The 22,771-nt window shown below is 39.1% G+C and overlaps 1 protein-coding gene across 2 annotated transcripts in view; it reads right to left on the bottom strand.

The window, feature by feature from the left end:
* The window catches only part of FBXL17 (F-box and leucine rich repeat protein 17), a 420,460-nt gene that overhangs the window by 298,179 nt on the left and 99,510 nt on the right, over positions 1-22,771 (bottom strand). The gene's annotated exons all lie outside the window — the stretch shown is intronic.

Here is a 22,771-nt window from a genome sequence, read left to right as displayed (position 1 = left end):
CCTGGCATCTTTCTGTCTCTATGGCTTTGCCCAGTCTGGGCATTTTTTATAATTAAAATTATGTAATTGGGTCCTAAATTGCAACAATGGTTTCTTTATCAGGTTTCTCTCTTCAAGTGTTTCTTCCAAGAAATCTAGTTTTGCCCCTCACTGCTTCAGATTCTTCAGATTTGGATGGTACAATGGTTCATTTTATGTGTCAGCCTCACTATGCCAGGAGGTGCCCAGATATTGGGGTAAATGTTATTCTGGGTGCGTCTGTAGGGTGCTTCGGGGTGAGATTAACATTTGAAAAGGCAGAGTAAAGGCGGGGGGGGGGGGGGTCTAATCCAACCCACTGTATGGAGCAAAAGGCGGAATGAGAAAGAATTTCTCCCTCTCTCTCCGTGTGTGTGTGCGCGTGTGTGTGTGTATTTGACCTGGGACATGGATCTCCTACCTTCCTACCTTCAGACGCAAACTTGTACTGGAACTTACACCATCAGTTCTGGTTCTTATGTCTTTGGACTCAGACAAGGACCATACTGCCAGCTTTCATGTGTCCCCAGATTACTAACTGCAGATTCGGGGCCTTCTTAGCGTCCATAATCCCATGAGTCAATTCCTTACACTAATCTCTTTACACACATACACACACACAACTCATACCCATTCTATTTCTCTGAAGAACCCTGACCAATGCAATACCAGTTAGAATCCCCTGAGGATTTTATAAAAACTCATCGAGTGAAAGAGGTGGGGCCCGAGAATCTGTACTTTCAACAAGCCCCTGCATGACTCTTAGACGTGTGCAAGCTCGAGGCCTCAGTCTGTGAGGAAGTCACACTGACAGCTTTGGCATTTGTATGTGGCCCACTTTTATTTAAGCTAAGGGCAAGATTAAACTTTTTTTTGTCTCCCCGCACCTCCAAAAACTTTCCATGTATAAAATGATCTTCTTATAATTTTGCTACCATTTTCTTCACTGTTCCACAAAGTTGTAGTTTATGTAATCATGTCCAAATATTCTCTATCACAGGCTTAATTTCAGGTTCACTTTCCTCATAGTCAAGATAAAATCAAGTTGAAAGCTTTTGTTAGTTTTTCAAACTGCAGCAACTTACATTTCTTTTGCATTAGCTTTAACACTGGTGACTCTTACTTTCTATCTTATCTATTCTGAATAGATATTGGAAAATAATGGTATGTGGGTAGCATTAATTCTAAAACAACACAAGCACATTTTCCTAAAGTAACGAAACCAACAGCATCCATGGTACATCTGATAAAAGATTAATTTTGCCCTCAAAAGTAAAGTATGCCTCAGCATATTAAGACTAAGGGTGCCACTGATAAATTAAAAATGGGCCTTTCCGACACTCAGCTTTCTAAAATATTATGTTAACAAAGAATATTTAAGGCACTAAAATTGCCTGAAGCTTCAATGAAAACCAATCTCTATTTTAAAATGTGGGTGGGGGGAGTAACAGAGCTTAAATAACAAATTGTTGGTTAAATACCCTGTCCAATCTCACTCTAACATCAAGCCTTTCATATATCTATCTTTCAGGAACTCGGCCAAGGATTAAGGACACAAGAAAGCTCAGGTCCAAGGTATTAGCACTTTAAGACAGAAGAAAAAAGGGGTATTAAAAAATTGCTTGGTGGCTCTTTCTCTTTCAGCTGAAGCAATCAGAGTAAGAGAGCTCAGAGGAGCCTCCAGCTTCGACAGTCCCATAAACCAACAAAACCACACTAAGTCCTTGGAGTACAGAAACACTCTTACAATAGGTGTGGTGTGTTTTTTGGAGACTAATAAAGGGCCTTGAAGATTTGGGTGGAGTCCAGCTCCATTTCCAAGGATATAAAATTGATACTGTTGTAATTAACCTAGTTATTAATAAGAGGAAAGGAGCAAAGAGAAGGCCAAATATTATAGGCATGTCATTTAGGCAGCTTTACCAGGAAGCTAAAGCTTTACACTCCCCAGGGAGCCACCGATCTATTCCCCCAAGATCTCTGGGGGAAGAGACTGGACCGGGAGAACAGATGCATGCCCAGTAAAGCTGGGGTGATGTTAGGAAGGTACTTATCTGTCAGTCACATCTGGGAACAGGTCACTGGCCAGAATGGGCATGGCCACTGCAAAGGCTAAATTTGGGGTATCCGATCCCCTAAGCAAAGAGTTTGCTCTCTTGGTTCCTCCTATGCTCTTGGGACTCTTGTTGCTTGGTGCGTGCTCTTCTGTATTCGCCCACATGGCCCACAGCCACGTGGGCCCACACACACAAGGGACTAATGGATGCTGCTAGCGTGATGCTGAACTGGGCCGGTTCCAACATGCACAGGAAACTCTGGACACTGGGTCTGCTTCAGGCCCTACTGAATCCCTGGCTGCACTTCTTCTAACTAAGGGAAATGGGACTTCAGAAACACAGAGATGTAATTCCATGCAAATAAAAATCACTCATCCTCTCGTGTGAGTCTCAGAAAATTCTTTTTCTTGAGATATTGTAAGGACCCCACCCCCAGCACCCAGTGGGGAAGAGGACCCCCCAATTTCTCCAGTAACAAGGTCAGCTAGGAATTGGAGGCTGAAGGTCTGACAGAAACGAAGATTACAGGAGGCAGGTACTGCTGGGTGTCAGCTTCTCTGGGACCCTGGAATCTGATTGCCTCTTTTCAAATCCCAGGCACCCCACTTCCTAGCTGTGTGATTATGAGCAAGTCATTTCTCCTCTCTATACTTCGTTCTTTCTATAATACGGAGGGAATCAAAGTACCTAAGTCACAGGGTAGGGAATAAATAATGCATGTAAAATGTTACATTTTTTTATCAGTAAAATATGTAATGAAAGCATGCTAATTTACTCTCCTAGTAACTCCAAAAGATCCTGATCATAATTTGGGGGCTAGGTTATGGGCTAATCTATGAGATGTAAGGGAGACATAAGTGGAAGTTAGCTATTAAATCATTATGGTTAAAAAGAATCCCATTTTGCTGAGATTCTCAGCCTGACTACCCATCAGATTCACCTCAAGAGCTTTCTGATTTAACTTCTGGGTGAAGGTCTGCATCAATTTTATTTTAAGAGCTCCCCCAGGAGATTCTAACACATAGCCTGGGTTATAAACAAGCTCTAAGGCCTTCATGCAAAGTGTGGTCCTCAGACCAGCAGCAATGGTGTCAACTTGAGGCTTCTTAAACTGCAAAATCTCTGACCCCACCACATACCTACTAAATTCTAATCTGCATTTTAACTAGATCCCCATGTGATTCCTATGCACCTTAAAGCTTGAGAGACCACTGAAAGGACAGAGACATCGTCTTCTTGGGGTGAAGAGAAGCAGAAACTGGAGAGCTCTGTCATAACCAAGGCACTACAGAGAATTTTTTAAAGCAGCTTCACTGGGTATAACTTACATGCCATAAAAGTCACCCATCACCCATTTTAAGGACACAGTTCACTGAGTTTTAGTAAACTCACACAGCTGTGCAATGGCCGCACAATGCAGGGTCAGAACACTCCGTTGCACCGCCCCCCAAACGTCCTTTATCCTTTGTGCCCATACGCGGTTAGTCACAGCTCCCACCCCAGGCAACCACTGATCTGCTTTCTATCTCATACTTTTGCCCTTTCTAGAAATCTCATATAAACAGAACTGTAGCATAACTAGTCTTTTGTGCCTAGCTTCTTTCACTAGCATAATGTTTCTGAGGTTCATCCTTGCCCTTACATGTATAATAGTTGGTTCATTATATTGCCAACTAGAATTCCACTGGATGGTCACACGACATTTTGTTTATCTGTTCACCAGTTGATGAACATTGGAACTGCTTCCATCTTGGGGCTTTGATAAATAATGCTGCTGTGATCATTCATGTACAAATCTTTGTAAGGACATATATTATCATTTCTCTTGGGTAAGTATCTAGAAATGGAATAGCAGAGTCATGTGATAAATGTAAGTTTAATTTTTTAAGTTGGGTTGTTTGTCTTAAGTTGTAAGAGTTCTTTATATACTTTGGATACAAGCCTTTTATCAAATATTTGTTTCACAAATATTTTCTTCCATTCTATGCCCTCTCTTTTCATTTTCTTAATGAGATGGTCTTTACTCTAAACACTTAGGTCTACGGTGCTCTTGGAGTTCATTTTTGTAAATAGTGTGAAAGGTTCTCTTTTTTTTTTTTCTTTTTTCTTTTGGTATACAAATGTCCAATTGTCCTAGCACCATTTGCTGAAAATACTATATACTATGAAGAAATTTTAAAGCTCCAACCTGGAATAGCTAGACGTGAAGGTTCACACTCACTCAGAGACTATGGGAAAACCAGGCAGTAGACAAAAATTAGTATGCAAACAGAAATGTGGTTCAGGATTTGAAAAGAAGCATCAGAAAATGAGTGGGGAATGAGATCAACTTGCAGAGCAGATCTGGATCTTTTAGTCCAGACTGTGATAGACAGAGAGAGAAGGAAGAACCTCAGATTCAACAGCACTTCTCTCAACAAGAAAGAGGTACAGAAAGGACCACCTCCTTACGCTGGCATTGAAAACGCCATGTGTGCACGCAAAGGGTGCAGGTACATTTAGTGTGGCGATGAGGAGGGGTGCTGGTGGTGAGGAACGTCTGCTGTGCCTTCACAGTCTAGGGAACCATGAAAAGCTGGAAGAGTATAAACACACACAGAGTCTAGCAGAGTTTCAGTTTGTGGATCTGAAGGGGGCCTCTTCTAGTTGCTAAACCAGAAGCAAATGAAAAGCAGAAATGCGAGGAGCAAAGGGGGAAGAGGAAGCTGGTTCCCTGGACAGCTACACTCAGTCAGGAGCCTTCTGGGGGCAGTTTCTTGTGAGATCAAACGCAGGGATGAGAGAGAAAAATCTCTCCAGGAGTAGAAATTATAGGCCTAGCAAATTCTAAAAAGGGGAGCAAATGTAATAGCCACTGTAGTGGAAATGACCCTATACGACTAAAATATTCTTGGCTAGAAGAAAGGAAGAGCAAAAGGCGAGCAGCAGTTACTAATTTTGCCTGCAGAGTCACTGTTTATGAATGTGATTTGGAATTGTGGAATTGCCGAATCTAAAGATTTAGTCTCGGGACACAGCTCACAGTTCATACTAGTTTTGGGGTACTAGTAGCCAAATTGCTGAAGAGGGAATAGATAATAAAAAGAGCTAGGTAATAAAATGGCTATATTTACTAAGGCCCTGCTGGGTGTCATGCTAACTCCTCTCTTCTCACTATGTGGGGTCCTCATAATAGCCTTGAGAGGCACTGTTATCCCCATTTAGCAGGTGACTAGAATAAGCCTATTAGAAATTGACTTCCCCCAAATCAAACCACTAGCAGATGGCAATGGGAGACTTTGAATGTTGGTCTTTCAGGTTTTGAAACCCAAGCTCTTTACCTTGTACAAATCAGACTGTAATTCATTTCATGGCTCTAGTTTCACTTAAATGCAAATGAAAATCCAAGCCCTAGAGAGGAAGAGTGGAGGGGATCAAGGCAAAATGGGTATACTTTTTAAAAGACTTTTCTAAAAGAAGTGCTACCCTGGACTACTTTTTTCACCTGCTGCAGACAGAGGCTGTGGTGCCAGTGCTGTGCGAGTCGTGTACACTGAGCACCCTCCCAAAGGACGGAAGCACAGGAGAGGGTTGTGGTCACCTAGTTCCCAGGTGTTGATGAAGCTGATTAATAGAAGTGAATTACAAAATCACCGGGGTAGAAAATGATAATCTAAGAAAGCACTTTTATCTAGAAAGCATTAAAATTAAAGAAGAAAATGTAAGGATGGGAGGAACTTTTACATAAAGTTGAGGATTCTAAATAAAGAGATGCAATTTGTTCTTATTTTAAGACAAAGTTTTCTTGGAACATGGAAGGAGAGATCTATCTTTATCAGAAAAGATAAATGCAATGAAAGAGTTTTGAAACCTGTGCTGAATGATTAACTTTTGGGAATTATTAGTAACATATCTGGGGAGGAAAGGAAATAGTAATATTAATTGGTGGAGCAATCTTTGGATTTTTTTATAGTGCCGGTATTAGAGAATGGTTCTGTGTTATCCTACGTGAGTGTACTAAATAATATAAAAGTATTTCTTGACCTTGCTCAGAAAACTTAAAAAAAAATTTTCCGTAGACTTCACCCTAAACCTACTAATTCGGGACCCAGAAGTATATACTCTTAATAAGTTATCTTAATGATTCATACAGAATCAATCTATGACTAAATCTAACACCATGGCTTACTAGGCCCTCCAAACATTAGTACTAAAGATGGCCTTGAGTATACATGGGGTTATCTCTTTACCATGCCTGCTACCACCATAGACCACCATGGTCCAAGAGATGTCATCCTTCTCATGGACATCTTCACTAGCCTGCACAATGGACCTCTTTTTGATACTGTTGACCTCACAAGTCTATTCTCCATCCACCAAGCCACAGTAATATTTCGAAGAGTGCAAATCAGGTCATGTCAGCCTGCTATTAAAAATCCTGCAGTGGTACCAATTACTCTAAGAATAGAATCCAAACTCCTAGACTCCACAAGGCCCTGCATGATCAGCCTCTTCCCTATCTCTTCCACCTCATTTCACCTCACCATCCTCCTCCTTGTTCACCATGGGACGGTCTCCTCATCTGTCTCACTCACCACTCTATCCCCAGAGCCTGAATAGGGCCTGACACACAGCAAGAGCTTCAAAAATAAAAATGAATGAGTGGATGGACTGTCTTGATGCATGTTAATGACTTGAAAACAAATCCTTTTTTTTAAATTGTTGATACTATTACAGACATCCCCCATTTTCCACACCTTTGCCCACCTCCACCCAGCGCCCGCCTCCCTTCCCCTGGCCTTTACCACCCTGTTGTCTGTGTCCACGGGCTATGCGTGTATGTTCTTTGGTTATGCCGAGAAATTTTAAACTGTTGATCTTATTGGTTCTAAGTGGAACAAAGAAGCTAAGAATGAGATAAATGGCTTCATGAAGGACAGGATAGGATTTTCAAAGAAAGCAACAGCAGCACTTTGATTCTGGAGTGAACTGAAAAATTAATGTGAGGAAATTAGGGCAGTTATTACCTGATCTCACTCAGGACCTCAGACCAATTCAATGCCTTCTTTCTAACTCCAAGAGAAAAGAGCAAAACAATAGGGACCAAGGGGCATAGCGAGTCTACTTCCTAGGGAATTTTCCAGGAGGAACACTAACCTTTAATTACTATTTTCATGTCTTGCAGTCAGAGTGGTCAGTGAGCCTATGGGGTGCCCTCACCTTCTGAATGCAAACTCAAGCCAGCGTAAAGAAACCTGTTTAGGCTAGGTTCTAACTAAGCTTTATAACCAAACAGCACAAACATTTCCATGGATTTCAGTTCAGTGAGATTCCCCACACTAGGAGAGCCATATGGATTCTGGGCAGGAGTCAGCTGGAACCGAGTTTAGTTGTCTAAGTATCCCCTCTGACATGTAGCAGGTGTTAACCACATGGATGGGATATTGGTTTAGGGAAGCAGAAGAGAAGTGACCCCAGCAGTGGCTACCCCAGTCCATTTAGTCAGCATTATCTTTAAAAATAAAAAAGTTACATATATAGTTGTGTGAATTGAAGGGCTTGTTTCACTCAGGGTTGAAAGTCTCTTAAATCCCTTTAATTCAACAAGTAATTGGGTACCTACTGTATTATATGTATGACACCCATGTTAAATACTAGAGCAGCATGAAAATAAGGGACAGTCCCTGCCTCCAAGAGCAGAGGCTATAGGTTGGGATGTGACCAGGTCTAGCTCCCACAACTACTAGTGAGATTTCTGGGAATACTTTAGCCTGAACATTGCATCCCAGTTTAGTTCAGTTTCCAAGGCCTTCTGACTAGATCTAAAACCAAGGATGAAGAGGAACCAGATTATGGAGGGTTGAAAGCCAGGCAGAATGATTGTGACTTCACAGCAAGTGAGTCTATTTTACCTGTAATATGAGAAATATAGGGCTTAAAAAACTGTAAGGTCCTTTGAGTTCCAACATACTGCAAGTCTTTAACTGATGAAGCCATTCACTAAAGGCTCTAAGGAAAGGGTGATGAAGGGAATACTGAACTTGAAAGTCCAGTAGGTATGCAGAGGACCAGCTAAAGGTTGGCCAGGATGCTATGCATGCAGCAGGGCCCATGCCCCCTAGGAGGCAGCAGTGCACCACACCAAGGAGACCTCAATAAGGCCTCGCCACAGGCCAGAAAATAATCCAACAAAGAAATTTCAAAATCTCACTAAAAATGTACCACAATTTTACAAAAACTGATCCTATGTCAACAAGGGCATTACAATTAATAACTAATCATTTTCAAAAAGTCTAAAAAGCCATTAATATCCAATGAGAATCATTTAATTGCTTATTTGACCTTCCCTGATTTTTGCTCATTCTATCTTGCTTAATGCTAGTCTGGGTTTGGAAAAGTCAGATTGGCTGATAAAAAGAGATCTATAAGTTATGCATTAAAATATTGTGAAAAGAAAAGACATTGGTCCAGAACTAATGGCATAGATATTTGTCCCTATTAAAAAGATCTATGTGATAAGTTAGGTATGACTCAACCCCTTTCCTTCCATTTGCTGACCAAGTTTCTTTGACTAATGCTGCTTTAGTTTATTGAAATTCAATATTTGGACAATCTAAATGAAACAGAAGAAATAGTCTATTCTGCATTGGCCCATCCTTTCATTAATGAAAGGGGTAATCTAAAAAGTAATATACTAATATAACAACCATAGTTGTATTTAGCAATAACATTTATAAAGCATTTTCAACCACATGTATACATTTGTCCACTCACCCCATTAGATGAATAGGTGCAATCTCCATTTTACAAATTAAGAAACAGGGAAGTTCAAGTAACCTGCCCAAGGTTACATGTGAGCCCAGTGCTCGTTTCATTACAACATACTCAATAATATACTTAAAATACAACCAAAGAATCTATTTGAGCCTTAAACTTGAGGTCAATTAAATAACGAGTAAAGATAATTGATTATGAAGTAGTTGCCTTATAAACATACAATTAATTCTTTGGTCATATCACAGGAAAAATATCTTAATTCTCTGAAAGTAAAGTCTCTTCCATGCTGTCAAGCTTTATCTCATTTCTAAATAAACCTTTAAACTAACATATATGGTAAGTTTGAGAATTCATTTCAAAGAGTTATAGAGAAATTCTCAAGGCTTTGACTGAAAGCCAAATTAAATCCATCAAACAAATCACTTACCAAAATTGTGTGGCTGTCTCATGCGTTATGTAAGAAAACAGGACAAATACAGAAGTAGTATGTACAAGCTGAATTCTGAATCATATAACTTGTAACGAAGTTTCATCATAAAGGATGAAACAACTGTAAGCCCCAGAAGAACACTGGAAGAACTCTGAATAGCGGAGGAGCTCGACAGTATTTCAAAAAGCGTGATGAAATTCGCAAGGCGAGGACAGCCAGCGTGCAAAGATAGTTTACTTAGACTTCCAAACTGCCCCGGGCTCTTTCCTTACCTAGGCAACTGGGCTTCTCTGCTTCATTCTTCAGCTCTGCCTGAAAATTCCTGCCTCTCCACGCCGCCTACTGTCCTCTCCCCTTTCATGCATCTCCACCTGTCACCGTATCTCCTTCCTCTGATTCTTTCCTTTCCCTTACCTCATGTTTCTTCCGAATCTTCTATGCCCACCGTCACTTTTCTAAACTGGCTGGTCATAACATGGATGAAACATTTTAAGTATATTTATTGTACTAATTTCAAATCAGTGATATTAAACCTTTTATTTATCACAAAAAGAAATTAAGATTATATGACTCTATGAAACTGCCTGCGTTGCAATCCAGTTTCACATCTTACTAGCTGTGTGACCTTAAAGAAGTTATTATCCAAGAGTATGAAAGTGAGATGCAAACCTAATGGGGTTCTTGGGGACATTCCAACAGAGTCCCATGTGCTGGGCACAAACCATGTACAAAGTGCTCAATAAACATGAGCCGTTACTCAGTGTACACACTTCCCCAGTTCCTTGGAGCTGGCATTTTGGACACTGTACAAAGTTAACTTTTATTCCTATCATTAGATTTGATAGAATATAAATCAGCACTGAATGAAATCTCTGTTATGATTTGTCCCAACCTACCCACCACTAAGCCAGTAGAAATGACAATATATACACTGTTCTACTCTATACTGTTCCCCAGGCTGGAGTATGTAACAGGGCTGGGGTGGGGGTGGAGGAATGCAAGTTATATAAGACTTTTGATTGGTAAAACAAGTTTAAACTGTACACAACATGCTTACCTGTATTTTGCAATAGATTTTTGAAATACATTTTTATTGATTTTAGAGAGAGAGAAAGGGCCAGAGGGCGAGATCACTGAAACCTCGATCGGCTGCCTCTTGCACACCCCCTACTGAGGACTGAGCCGCAACCCGAGCAAGCGCCCCAATGGGAATGGAACTGGTGACCTCTTAGTTCACGGTCGACGCTCAACCACTGAGCCACGCTAGCCAGGCCATGCAATAGATTTTAAATGATGGGTAATAAAAGAACTTTATTTTGTGAGAGTATGTTATTTTTGTTTTTAGTGTTCTAATTTGATAAGTCATTTTACTCTAACAGCACTTGGAAATGACACCGCATCCCTATTGTTAAAAGCCTTTGGAAAGCACAATAAAGTATAAACACCCCAAATAAGGCTTTGTAGTACTCCTACATATACGCGGTCTTAGGTAATAAGTGGAACAGTAGTTTCTTATCTGTGATTATAAGGTTTCCACTAAGGTGTTTAACATGAATACATGAGTAGATTTGACTTAAATGTATAATATTCTACAACAAAGAACACATCCCTCTCTGAAAGGTTGATATATAATATGCGAAAAGAAAATGCAAAAAAGCAAGAGCACAACCTTCAAAAAGTCACTTGTGTTTGTGAAAATATTTCAGATTAGGCGTTAATATTTTAACAGAAGAAAATGCTTCCCAGGATGAATAATATCTACCAAGGTATAAAGCCCTAAAAATCTGTGCTTTAATCATAAATGAAAGACAATAATCACTTGCTTTTAAAAAAGAGTACAAACACCTTAATGTATTAATATAGAACATTTCTTACATATTCATGTTTAACATTCTTTAAACAAGAAAATCTATCATTAAAAAACAAAACCTAAGATTAGGTTATACATTTTTCATCATGTCAGACAAATACATTCACAGCTCACTAAATGTTCTTTACATTTCAAACACCTCATAAAATCCCACTTCCTTTAATAAGGTTCCCACAATAATTGACCTAGTTCGATTGGTCTGCACACTTAACCTTCACAAAGGAAGCCATGCTAAGTAAAACAAATGTTCAAAAAAGGGCATTTTTTGTCAATTTTGGCAGGAAAACAAAAGTATATTGTATAAAAGTTTCATTTTATTTTTTAAGTTAGATCAGAAAAGGCAGAGTTCATGTTGTATAACAAAAGTCAAAACACAGATTCAACTCTCCAGGTATAGGGGTCAAAGGAGATTTTTAAGTATTTTCATAACACTCTTTCCAAGTCCAAGTTAACATGTACCAGTGGCATAGGGCCTCACATATAGTAGGTGCCCAATAAACATTCACTGAATACATGAATGAATGAATGAATGAATGAATGAATGAATGAGGGAGGGAGGGAGGGAGGGAGGGAGGGAGGGAGGGAGGGAGGGAGGAAGGAAGGAAGGAAGGAAGGAAGGAAGGAAGGAAGGAAGGAAGGAAGGAAGGAAGGAAGGAAGGAAGGAAGGAAGGAAGGAAGGGGGCAGGGCAGGGCAGGGCAGGGCAGGGCAGGGCAGGGCAGGGCAGGGCAGGGCAGGGCAGGGCAGGGCAGGGCAGGGAAGGGAAGGGAAGGGAAGGGAAGGGAAGGGAAGGGAAGGGAAGGGAAGGGAAGGGAAGGGAAGGGAAGGGAAGGGAAGGGAAGGGGTAGAAAGACAAGGAAGGGGGGAGAAGGGGAAGGGCGAAAACTGAGGAGAGAAAATGTTAACTACCTCTTTGTAGTGAAATTTTATGTGATTTTCATTTTAGTGATGCTTTTCTTATTTTCCAAAGTTCTACATCAATATTTTTTATACTCTTACAGTCACCTAAAACAAATGCTAAAAAAAAGGAAAAAATATGGAAGAAGGCTTTTAAAACTTTATTCTCTTATTTTAACTAAAGTAATTTTATACAAATTTAGAAAAATTTAAGAAGTAAAATATAAACTTCCTTAGAAATTGAAAAATATAGAAAATAAGTTATTTCAACATATAAATTATTAAATATAAATTAGTACCATATTCCTACCTGGCCTTTATTCTTCCAAAATAACTTGTATAAACCAGGCAATAAAAAGAAAATATTACAAAACAAAATACATCTAAGTTGTATTTTGATGTATTTGGGTTGGCCAAAAACAACAGTTTTTGAAAATCTGCTTGTATTGTTTTCCTATATACTGAAAAAATGTAAAATAAAAAATATTATTATTAAGAAACAGGAAGAATACTATATACAGTCAATTCAGTAGTTTAGAGACAAAGTACAAATCAAATTTTTAAAAAATCAAATCACTGTTCCAACATATAGCTGGATTACCAAACAAGACATACAGTCAGAACTCAGTATTAAAAGGTACTCTGTATGTACACAATATGCAATGTTTAGGAGAGGGATGAATTCCAGGAATTCTCAAAGCCAATTGTTTCAGCAACATGGTGAGCATGTGCTTGTACTACAGAGCTTCCCACCTATGTTTTGTCTCAAAACAATATAAATCAAATATATCCCAGACCTTACTAGCATGGACTATAAAATAGGGTCACGTCTGCTTTTAATGACCTAAGTAGGGAGCTAGAAGTCCCCCACTAGCCTGACTAATGGAAATTAGCACCTCCAAACATTCTCCACAGTCATTTCTAAGACGTCCAAAGCAGTGCCTCACTCCTGCCCAAGCACCCGTCTCTTAGATGCAGTCCCCACAAGATGCTGACTTGTTCTGCCTTCTGCTCTGGCCCCTGCTGCCTCCTTGTCTGTTGCAGCAGTGCCACTGGGCAGGGCTTAGGGCTTCTCTTGCCTCCCATCATGGCACCAGTGCCCCAGGACGACCGCCGGCAGTTCCTGCGGCTCCCAGCGTGGAGTGGCTGCACGCCACAGAGGCGGAACCAGCGGCCTTGTCCTGACTGCACCAAACCTCCCTCGGGGTCACCATCTCATAACGTGTGTCTGTCTCTCACATGCACGGTTTCTCCCATTTCTGGGCCTCTCCCTCTAACCATAGGAATTAAAACCAAGTACAAGGGGTTGAATGTGCCTTTCCCTATGCCCCCTACCACAAATATCTCCCTCTTCCTCATATTTTGAAAATATACATATCTGCAACTGGCAACACTATGTACATAAGCATGTACGTAACAAGAAATGGGTGGACCGGCACCTCTAAACCATACATGTGGGAGGCAGCCAATCACTGTGTCTCTCTCACATTGATGTTTCTCTCTCTCCCCCTTCCCCCCTTCCACTCTCTCTGAAAATCAATGGAAAAAATATCCTTGGGTGATGATTAACTGTGTGTGTGTGTGTGTGTGTGTGTGTGTACACGCAGCAGAAGTCACACTGGAGGCCACCACATTAGGACAGGAAAACCAACTCTTCTTTCCTATACCTAAAAGTAAACCCCAGTGAATGAAGAGACTGTAAAAATAGTTAGGAAAAGCTAATAACTCTCCTCTACATCTAGGAAATACATTTTTTGCGTGCAAGAAAAAAAAAGTGACCTTATTTTTTTTTAAATGTTACATATCCAAAAAGCCATATAAATCTCTTCAAAGGTTTTTAAAAGGTTTAAATGCCAGGAAATTTAGATGTTTCAGCACCATTAATGCTAACCTTGGCACTGTGACTGCTACCAATCAATTTTTTCCTTTTAGAAAGAATGAATAATTTTGATGAATGCTATTGCAAATTACACACTAAAAACATAATTTTTCATATGAATGGGGCCAATGTCTTTTAGCATGCTTGTCACCATCACAATATAATTGCTAATCTTCAAATACAGTTATTAACAACTTCAGAAAATCATTTAGAAGACCAATTCTCCTTTTTAAGGTCAATGATTACCACAGTTAATGACCAATTGGCTTTAGCTATTACTGTCCTGACCTTTACATCATGTTTTAAGCTAACAAGACAATAAATAACTATTAATAATGACCTATTTCGAAGGGTGTTTTTCAGTGACCATCTATGCTCACAGAAATCATTGTTTTTGTGTTTTACATAATCACCCTGTCACTCGCTGCTTTTCACTTGTTTCCGTGTTGTAGCTGGTGTGACTTTATCACAAAAGTAGGAATAAGGATGGAGGATTATGAGACAGCAAATCCAAGATAAACCCTCTATTGGCATTAAAAACATACTAGTTAAACATGTATTAGTTTAGAAAATATAAAGGGTACTGAAAGGTACAACATGAAAAGTGTGGCTTAGTGGTTAGAGAGTCAGCCCACTCACCAAAGGGTGAGGTTCCATTCCCCTCAAGGGCAAGGGCCTGGGTTGCAGGTTTGATCCCCCCCTGGCTGGGGTGTGTGTGGGAGGCAACAGATCAATGTGTCTCTCTCACATCGATGTTTCTCTCTCTCCCTCCCCTTCTCTCCCTCTCTCTCTCTCTCTCCCTCCCTCCCTCCTTTCCAGTCTCTCTAAAAAAGTCAATGGAAAAAACATATCCTCTGATGAGGGTTAACAAAGTGAAAAGTAAAAGCCATCTTCTCCTCACTTTCATTTCCCAAAGGTAATCCCTCTTAAGTTTCTTACAACTGCTTATAAAAAAGTGTTTAATGCATATGTTTTTATATACTATATGCACTTGTTATTTTTCTCTTTAATTTTATATTTATATAAACATATATACAATGTTATGTGCTTCACACACTGTTCTGCAGCTTTCTTTTTCACTTACAGTATCTTGGAGAGCCTTCCATATCAATATGCATAAGTCTGCCTCGATTACTCAATAGCTGCACAGTGTTCTATCATGTGAAAACACAAATCTACTTAACTAATCCCATACTGAGGTGTATCCAAGTTATCTCCTGTTCTATTGTTTATTTTGTTTTGTTACTGAAAACAGTACTTCCACGGATATTCTTGTACATATATTTTGGAAAACATCTGCAATGATTTTTTGAAGTGCAACTCTTGGGATAAAGGACATACGCCTTTCCAATTCTGAGAGAGTCTGCTACACTGTTTTCCAGAATTACTGCACTGATTGATACCAGCCATGGGAGAGCAGCCCTTTCTGCACACCCCTGCCCACCACCAGGAATTATCACACTTCTTATTTTTGCCAACCTGCAGGATAGAAAAGATCTCACTGTTGTTCCCACTTGGGTTTGTTTTGTTATTAATAAGAATATAAATCTTCTCATTGTTTAATCATGGATCCCTGTTTTCAGCTACTATTATTTTCTTATTTAGTGAGAACAGAAAAATCAGTCTGATCCCTTTAGTTTAGAACCTGATACATAACAGCTTCTCAATAAATGCCTGATCCCTTATCAGATGAATCAAAAAACAGTTAATGAAATCCTCCTGCAGTCAGACTTTATTATTCTGATACAATCTAATATCCGCTTTTCAAAATTCACGAGATTCCTTGACACTGAGCCAAAAGAAGCCAGCAAAACTATAGGACAAGCAGGCTACCAACAAAAGGAAACAATAGTAAACAGGGGTGGGCAGAGTAGGTTTACAGTTATGAGTATTCAAAACACAGAGTTTATTCTCATATTATTATTTATTACTGTATTATTCATTTGTATTAGAACTGTAACCCTACTTTTGCCAGCCCCTGTACTGTGTAGTTGTTTCATTATAGCTATAAACATAGATAATTTTCTACCCTGTTGTATATAACACACGATTCTCCACATTATATAAATCCTTTGTAAAGCTAAATAATATTCCACCAATTCTACATAAGGAGTGTTTCACGGGTTTTATTCTTTATACAAATAATATATTGTGCATATCCTTCTACAATTTGCTTTTATCTTTTCGTTCAACATTACGTTGCTGAGATGTAGACATACTGATACTTGGAGATCTAATCCATTAATTTAACCATAACCAAGTCTTTAACATACGACTTACTTATCAATTATATTATTAATTGGTTTTGACTTACTACAAATATCACAATGAACATTCCTGCGCGTGGCCCTCTGAACACACCGCCGTGGCCGTGAGGCGTCTGTGCACGGAGGGGCGTGCCTCACAGCACACCTCCGAGTCTCAAGGCTGCTGCCCAGGGTCAGCACGGGAAAGAGAGCTCCCTCCCGCGACTGCTGCGAGCACACACTGGCACAAGCCTTTTGGAGATCAATACGGTCACATCTTGAAAAGCTGTTTCATCTGTTTGAACTAATTTGTTCTTAAGATTCCCCCATATTTGTAAATTCGTAACTGAGGTATTTCTTATCCGATATAAAACTGGCTTAGGCGTTGAGTGTTCAGAGCAATTCAACAGTGGGAAACACACTAATGCGACTGAAGAACAGTGCCCGAGAGCGTCAAAAAGCATCGTGAGTACAAAACCAAATCAGGAAGCTTTTCCCTAAGACAAAATACCAGGCTGATAAATTCTGACAAAGCAGAATTCTAGAAGAACGTCATTTTCAGATTGCTTCTAAAATTTCTAGAACAAATGAAATGACTAAGATGAGGTAAAAGCATAGTAATATATTTGGTTCCAGCAGGCACTTGTTATCTGAAAGTTGGCAGTGCACACATGCCTGAGGATTTAATGCCATTTAAGTATATTCTACTGCATACAGAAAGACACAGGAAACATATCAGACTATGTCTCGCTTTGATACGAGGGTTAAGCGTCACAGAAGTGATTCTAGGCCCCCCAAGAGAGCACGGTTATTGAATTTCCCTGGAAGCAGAGAGGAAAACTCTCTTTCATCCACAAAGCTGGGGAACAGGTACTGCTGCTGTTCTTATGTTCTAATTGAAAAGTTCTCAAATTCACATTATGCACAGCAAACCTGGACCACCATCCCCATGAGTCATCACACTTGGAAGACCTAGAAGAGGCATAAGCTAACGGGAAGATCAGAGGCCCCTGAGAAGAGTCTTCAGATTTTCTAAAGGATCAACTTAGATTCTACATTAATGATTTATGAGATCCCAACAAACTATAATCATAAATCAACTCAGCAAGTAAAAGCAGATCACCATTTCAATAAAACATACTCAGAACAAACATGCGAAATTCTGACAGCATGATCAGAGCAATTGTTGAAGCTAATATAGAAAGGCAAAGCTTTCTCAGCCTGTATATAAAATTTCCCTTTAAAAAGACAAGTCATATGGATCACAGAAAGAACATTTTATTCTAGAAAAACAGGTATTTTAAAAAATTATTTATTTCTGTGCCTAAGCAGGTTTCCTATAATCGCAATTCTTGTATTTAAGCAGGTGGAGTGGTTTTTTGAAGACTGTCTTAAAATGATTTGGACCTCTTAAATATACTACTTTAAATCCTTACTGCTATTTTCATATTTGTTCAAGTATCGCATAAAGTGCCACCTCTCCAAAGTCCCTTGGATTGCAGAAGCACTATCTTATCATTTAATGGTTGTTTCAATGTCATGCCAATATCACTCATAAAATTCTATTCCATTCCCTCTAGCTCTTGATTTCTTTACAAGAAAAAAATGAATAAAATATGTCAGATCTTGACACCAGCTGACCCCCCTACTTAGACCATCCCCCTTGGCTCTAACATCTAGCATTAACCATTACGTATCATTAGAACTAGAAGTAATTTAAGAAGTAATAAGACAAAATAAGAAATCTGTAAAGAATATTCACATAAAAGTAATAACTAATGTGAAGTTAACTTTTCCTGCAATATAGGTATCCTTAGATAAATTTGTGTTTTGAACTCACAGAAACAATTAATTAAGGCATGAATCCATTTCATAGAATGTAAAACAAATTAAGGAACTTTCAAGCTGTATTATATTAAAGAAACTTACGGGTAAATGAGAAACTTACTGCTAAAATCACTCTTAAATGGTAAACTGTGCTTCCAGAAAGAAACAGGAATAAAGTATTCTTAAAATTGCAACATATTTAAGTCAATTTTCCCAGTTGAGCCTGAATTTGGCTAAATTATATATTCTATGGTGTTTCAGAGGAGACAAGATACCAATTACTAATTTTTAAAATTCTCTGCCTATACATAGCTTCTTCCCTAATTCAATACCCACCTAGAGAGGAAACGGGGCCCCCTGCTTCCCTTCTCTCCACTGTTTAAATCATTGATGTGACTAAGTTTGATGATCCAGTAAGAACTTGAAATAATCAAGTCATCCTAAAGACATCCCTTACTCCCAAGAGATGAATTGAACACAGACAAAGGAAATAATAAACGCCTCTAATTTCTCAAGCACTAATTCTGTAATGTTGAAGAGTGACAGATCCCTGTTCCAGGGAAAGATACACTATGTTAATTTGTAGCGGTAATATTTAATAATCTGTGTAAGCCATAATTTCACAAAAATGTACTTTTACCCCACAAAGGTGAGCTCATTATAATGGTTAGAACAAAGAACAAAGGACAGCCCGACCCTCTGCTCTCTCCTCAGTAGGGCTGTCAGAGGTCCTGCACCACGGCCTTCAGAAAATCATTGTCTCAGTGTTTAAATTCATCAGAATACGCTACACATGTGTATGCTACTTGGTCACGGGCTTATTGCATCAGAGCACTGTGCAACCTACACACTAAACATTTTCCTTTACACACTTATCTATGGTATTAGAAATGATTTAGTGTGGCTCCAATGAGTGTACAAAGGACTTGCACAACTTAATGAAAAAAGTGTTGAATATTATCTCTGTCAAAGAGGTTACTTAATCAATCCTGAAGCTATATATGCGTACATACGTCGTGATATACACTTGTTTATTCTCTGGCATATTAAAATATATTTTTTCCAAACTCCTAAAGAACATTTAGACAGAACATAATTGTGGCAAAAGATAATTATTTTATAAATAAAAAGAAGTATGTTCCAGTGTCCTGAAGGCTTACCTTGCATACATTTTAATATATACACAGTATAAAATGGATTTTAACTTTTGCATTTGGTTGTTCTTCAAATATTTTTTGTAACATTTTATAAAATCATAAACTTAGAAACCGTTATGATTTTCAATGTTTGCCAATTAATCCCTACATTTAGGCAAATTCGGGGGGATAGTCATAAAAGACAAAGAATAGGTTTCAGGTGTGTTGGTTTTTGTTTTTTTTAATACAATCCAATAACTGAGTTTTAATTCACTAGCAATGGGTTTTCTGGGTTTATGGAAATATAACAGAACTGTGCTGGGCCCGTATCTAGGCTCGGGCCCAAGAGTCCTCTGGGGTTTTGCCCATGGAAAGATGTTCTACTTCCACATCCCCAGATGTCGTTTCTAACATGTGAGACACGTTAGTTTATTTCCACACATTAAGCTTATTTTCACACATTATATTGCTTTAAAATGGTTGAAAATTAAATAATGATGGTCTTAAAATCCAAAATTAAGCAAATTCTCCAAGGTTTTATAAACAATACCTAAAGACAAATCCCTTACGAAAACTCAGATTTAAAGATGTTACTAAAATTAGATTCCACACTTTTTGTCTGGTTATTGGAAAGGGGCAGGAAGTAACACCTAAAACGCAGAGCTGTTGTAATTCGGTGGAAATCTATGTAAAGTAAAAGTGCCTAGCAACAAACCGGGCACATGATAAACATACACGAATTTTAGCAAAAACTTTTGAATACTGGCTTCTCTGTTGACTCTGAGAACAACCAGCTCCCTGCCCTTGGAGAAGCACTAGCCCTCTCTGGGCCTGTCTTCTCAGCTGCAAAACCAGACCCTGGATTCTAACCCGGTAAGAAGAGTCTCAGCCCAAAGGACTGGTCTGAAAGATATCTGAGAGGGCATCTGGTTCCTATCTCATATAAATATTATAAACAACCTTTAAGTACCTTTATTAGTTCTGCCCCATCATAGATACTAAAAATAAAAAATTGTTAACAAAAGAAACTGTTGTTCTGATATAAATAAAAGTAAAATTAGAACAAAAAATTGGAGCTACTGATGAAGACATTCTGTTCCTGCCTTCTGGATTTCTCCAACTAAGCAAGTGTCTTCCTAGGAAACTCCACCCCACAAAATGCTGATCAGAGCAAGGGTGGAGATCTCCAAGAATGGAAAACAGATTAAGATCTAGAACAAAGCTAACTCTCTGCCAATCATAAACAAGGCCCATATCACTAGAAATATGTGCTGTATTATCAACCCAAGGCCTGAGGCAAAGCTCAGAGTCAAAGAGGCTCAGGAAAGGCTGCTCCCCTGGCAGGTACTTTGTACTCTCTTCCACTGAAGTTATTTGCATACATCTCATCTCCTAACTAGATCACAACTTCCTTGGAAGCAAGGATTACTGTCTAATTTACATTTACATCCCCTGCTATGCCTGGCACATTACAGACATTCAATTAATATTAGGCAAATTAATTAAGTGTGATGCCTCCTAAAGAAAATCAATGCTTATCTTGACATTCAAACAAAGCATCAGCTACGTTAAAGTCAAAATGTTTATCATTGAGCAAAAGTTTGTTTGTTCTTTATTTTTATATGTATCTGGCTTGAACTAGCAAATAACTTCAGAAGGTTTGTTTTAAAAAATAGCAAACTCCTCTTCCCCCTCTCCAATTTACCCTTTCCAAGCTAAGCATTTTCAGTACTTCTAGATTATTTTGGTATTTACTTCCATATCTCTAAATAGCATGCTCATGATGCCACTTCTTGATTTCCCAGGTTAGACATTATCTGGTGAGTTTTCAATATGAAAATAAGGATTGAGCTGTACTTTCTCCCCCTGCTCCAACATACACACAATCTTTCCTACCTAGTTACATTATAATTCCATTAGATTCATATTCAGTGTTTACATAATTATGACCATATAAACAATATTCAGAGCTAAGCGGTGTAGTGGGATACTATTACTTCTTTCTTGTACAACTTTGTGTTTACCTGCAGCTAATAAACATTTTGTGGTTTTGTTGCTATTGTTCTGTGTTTATCTGGCTTTCTAAGTGTGTTCCACGAATTCAATACCACATTCTTCTCCAGCGGATGTTCTAGAAGTTCTGATATTCATTATGACTGCTGTGGCCCTTTGGCATTTTCAGGAGCAACACAAATATCTAAATTGTTTTAGCAGTGCTTCAGTGAGCAGCCTCTTGCTTCACTGGAGGGGATTCTGTTAGGCCTACGCCATAAGCTGCCTGGGTTTTATGAGTTACAGATACTTCAGATGTTACAGAACTTCACACTAATCGGATATCATTTAAAAGTGTTTTTAACATGGTGTGTGGGAACAGCACAAGATATGGAAACAGACAGACCTGGTAGAGAATTCTAGCTGACACTCACTGAACAAGTTATTAACTTCTTTGAGCCTCAGTTTCCTCATCTGTAAAACAGGGATTATCGGGATATCATAGGTTGATGTCTGATTTCTCTAGCCACTGGAATAACTTAAGGGTAATACAAAAACCTGGATAAAACTGTCTATAAGCATCTACCCTACAAAAACAGGATACAGAATTAACTGAAACTTACCAAGGCCCTAAATCACAAAGGGAGCAGTTTTGAAAGCTCGTACAGAGAGTAAATGAGCTACAGTCATTTGGGCCCCAACGGCCAGGAAGAGTAGTAAATTAAGATGACAATAATCTTTATAAATAACTGAAGCGTTACTATTTAGCAGGCACTATCTCCTTTACCCTCAAAGTCAGCGGTTGTGAGGTAATTTTGTCCACTTTACAGATGAGAAGCTGAGGCAGAGTGACAAATACCCTGTCCAAGTTCACTAACACTAAGTGGTAGAGCAGGATTCACATCTCGGAGCTCTGATGCCGAAGTATGTGTGTGTGCACTCAGTCAGGGCCTGAGGATACCTTCCAGGAAGATTTAAACAGCAATTTAAATGGGTGAAATGATTTTAAATTGATCACACACATATTATATTAAAATTTTTTTAAAGAAAGGCTTATTTGTGCCTGGCTTGGGGGTTTAGGAATAATCCTATGATGGTGTGCGCTTTGCCAAAGGTTGCAGAAAAAATTGTGCTTGTATCCATCTGCGTCTACTAACACTAATCATCCCTTGACCTTGAACAGAGATCACATTAAGGACACTGAGGCAAGCATGTCAGCAGCTGTAAGCTTCCTCACAAGCAGCATGCTATGGACTCGATTGTGTCCCCCCAAAGTTCATGTTGAAGCCCTAACCCTCGTGTGACTGTATCTGGAGATAGGGTCTTTAGGAAGTAACTAAGGTTCAATGAGGTCATAAGGGTTGGGCTCTTTATAGGGTAGGCCTGTGGCCTTAAAAGAGGAAGAGACACCTCTCTCCCCCCCTCTCTGTGAGGACATAGCAAGAGTCTGGAACCCAGGAGGTGAGCTCTCAACAGACCTGAACTCTGCAGGACTTTGATCTTGGACTTTCCAGCCTCCAGAACTGTAAAAAAAAATACGTTTCTGCTGTTTAAGCCATCCAATGGTATTTTGTATGGCAGCCTAAGTGGACTACTACAGAGCAGGAATTTGGAAGGAACTTCATAATGTTAGCTCTCTTTTCTTCCTCTTTCTACCCTTTCATA

Source organism: Miniopterus schreibersii (assembly GCF_964146895.1).
Source record: "Miniopterus schreibersii genome assembly, chromosome: 3".
Lineage (NCBI taxonomy): Eukaryota > Metazoa > Chordata > Mammalia > Chiroptera > Miniopteridae > Miniopterus > Miniopterus schreibersii.
This window is presented reverse-complemented; position numbering and strand designations above follow the sequence as displayed.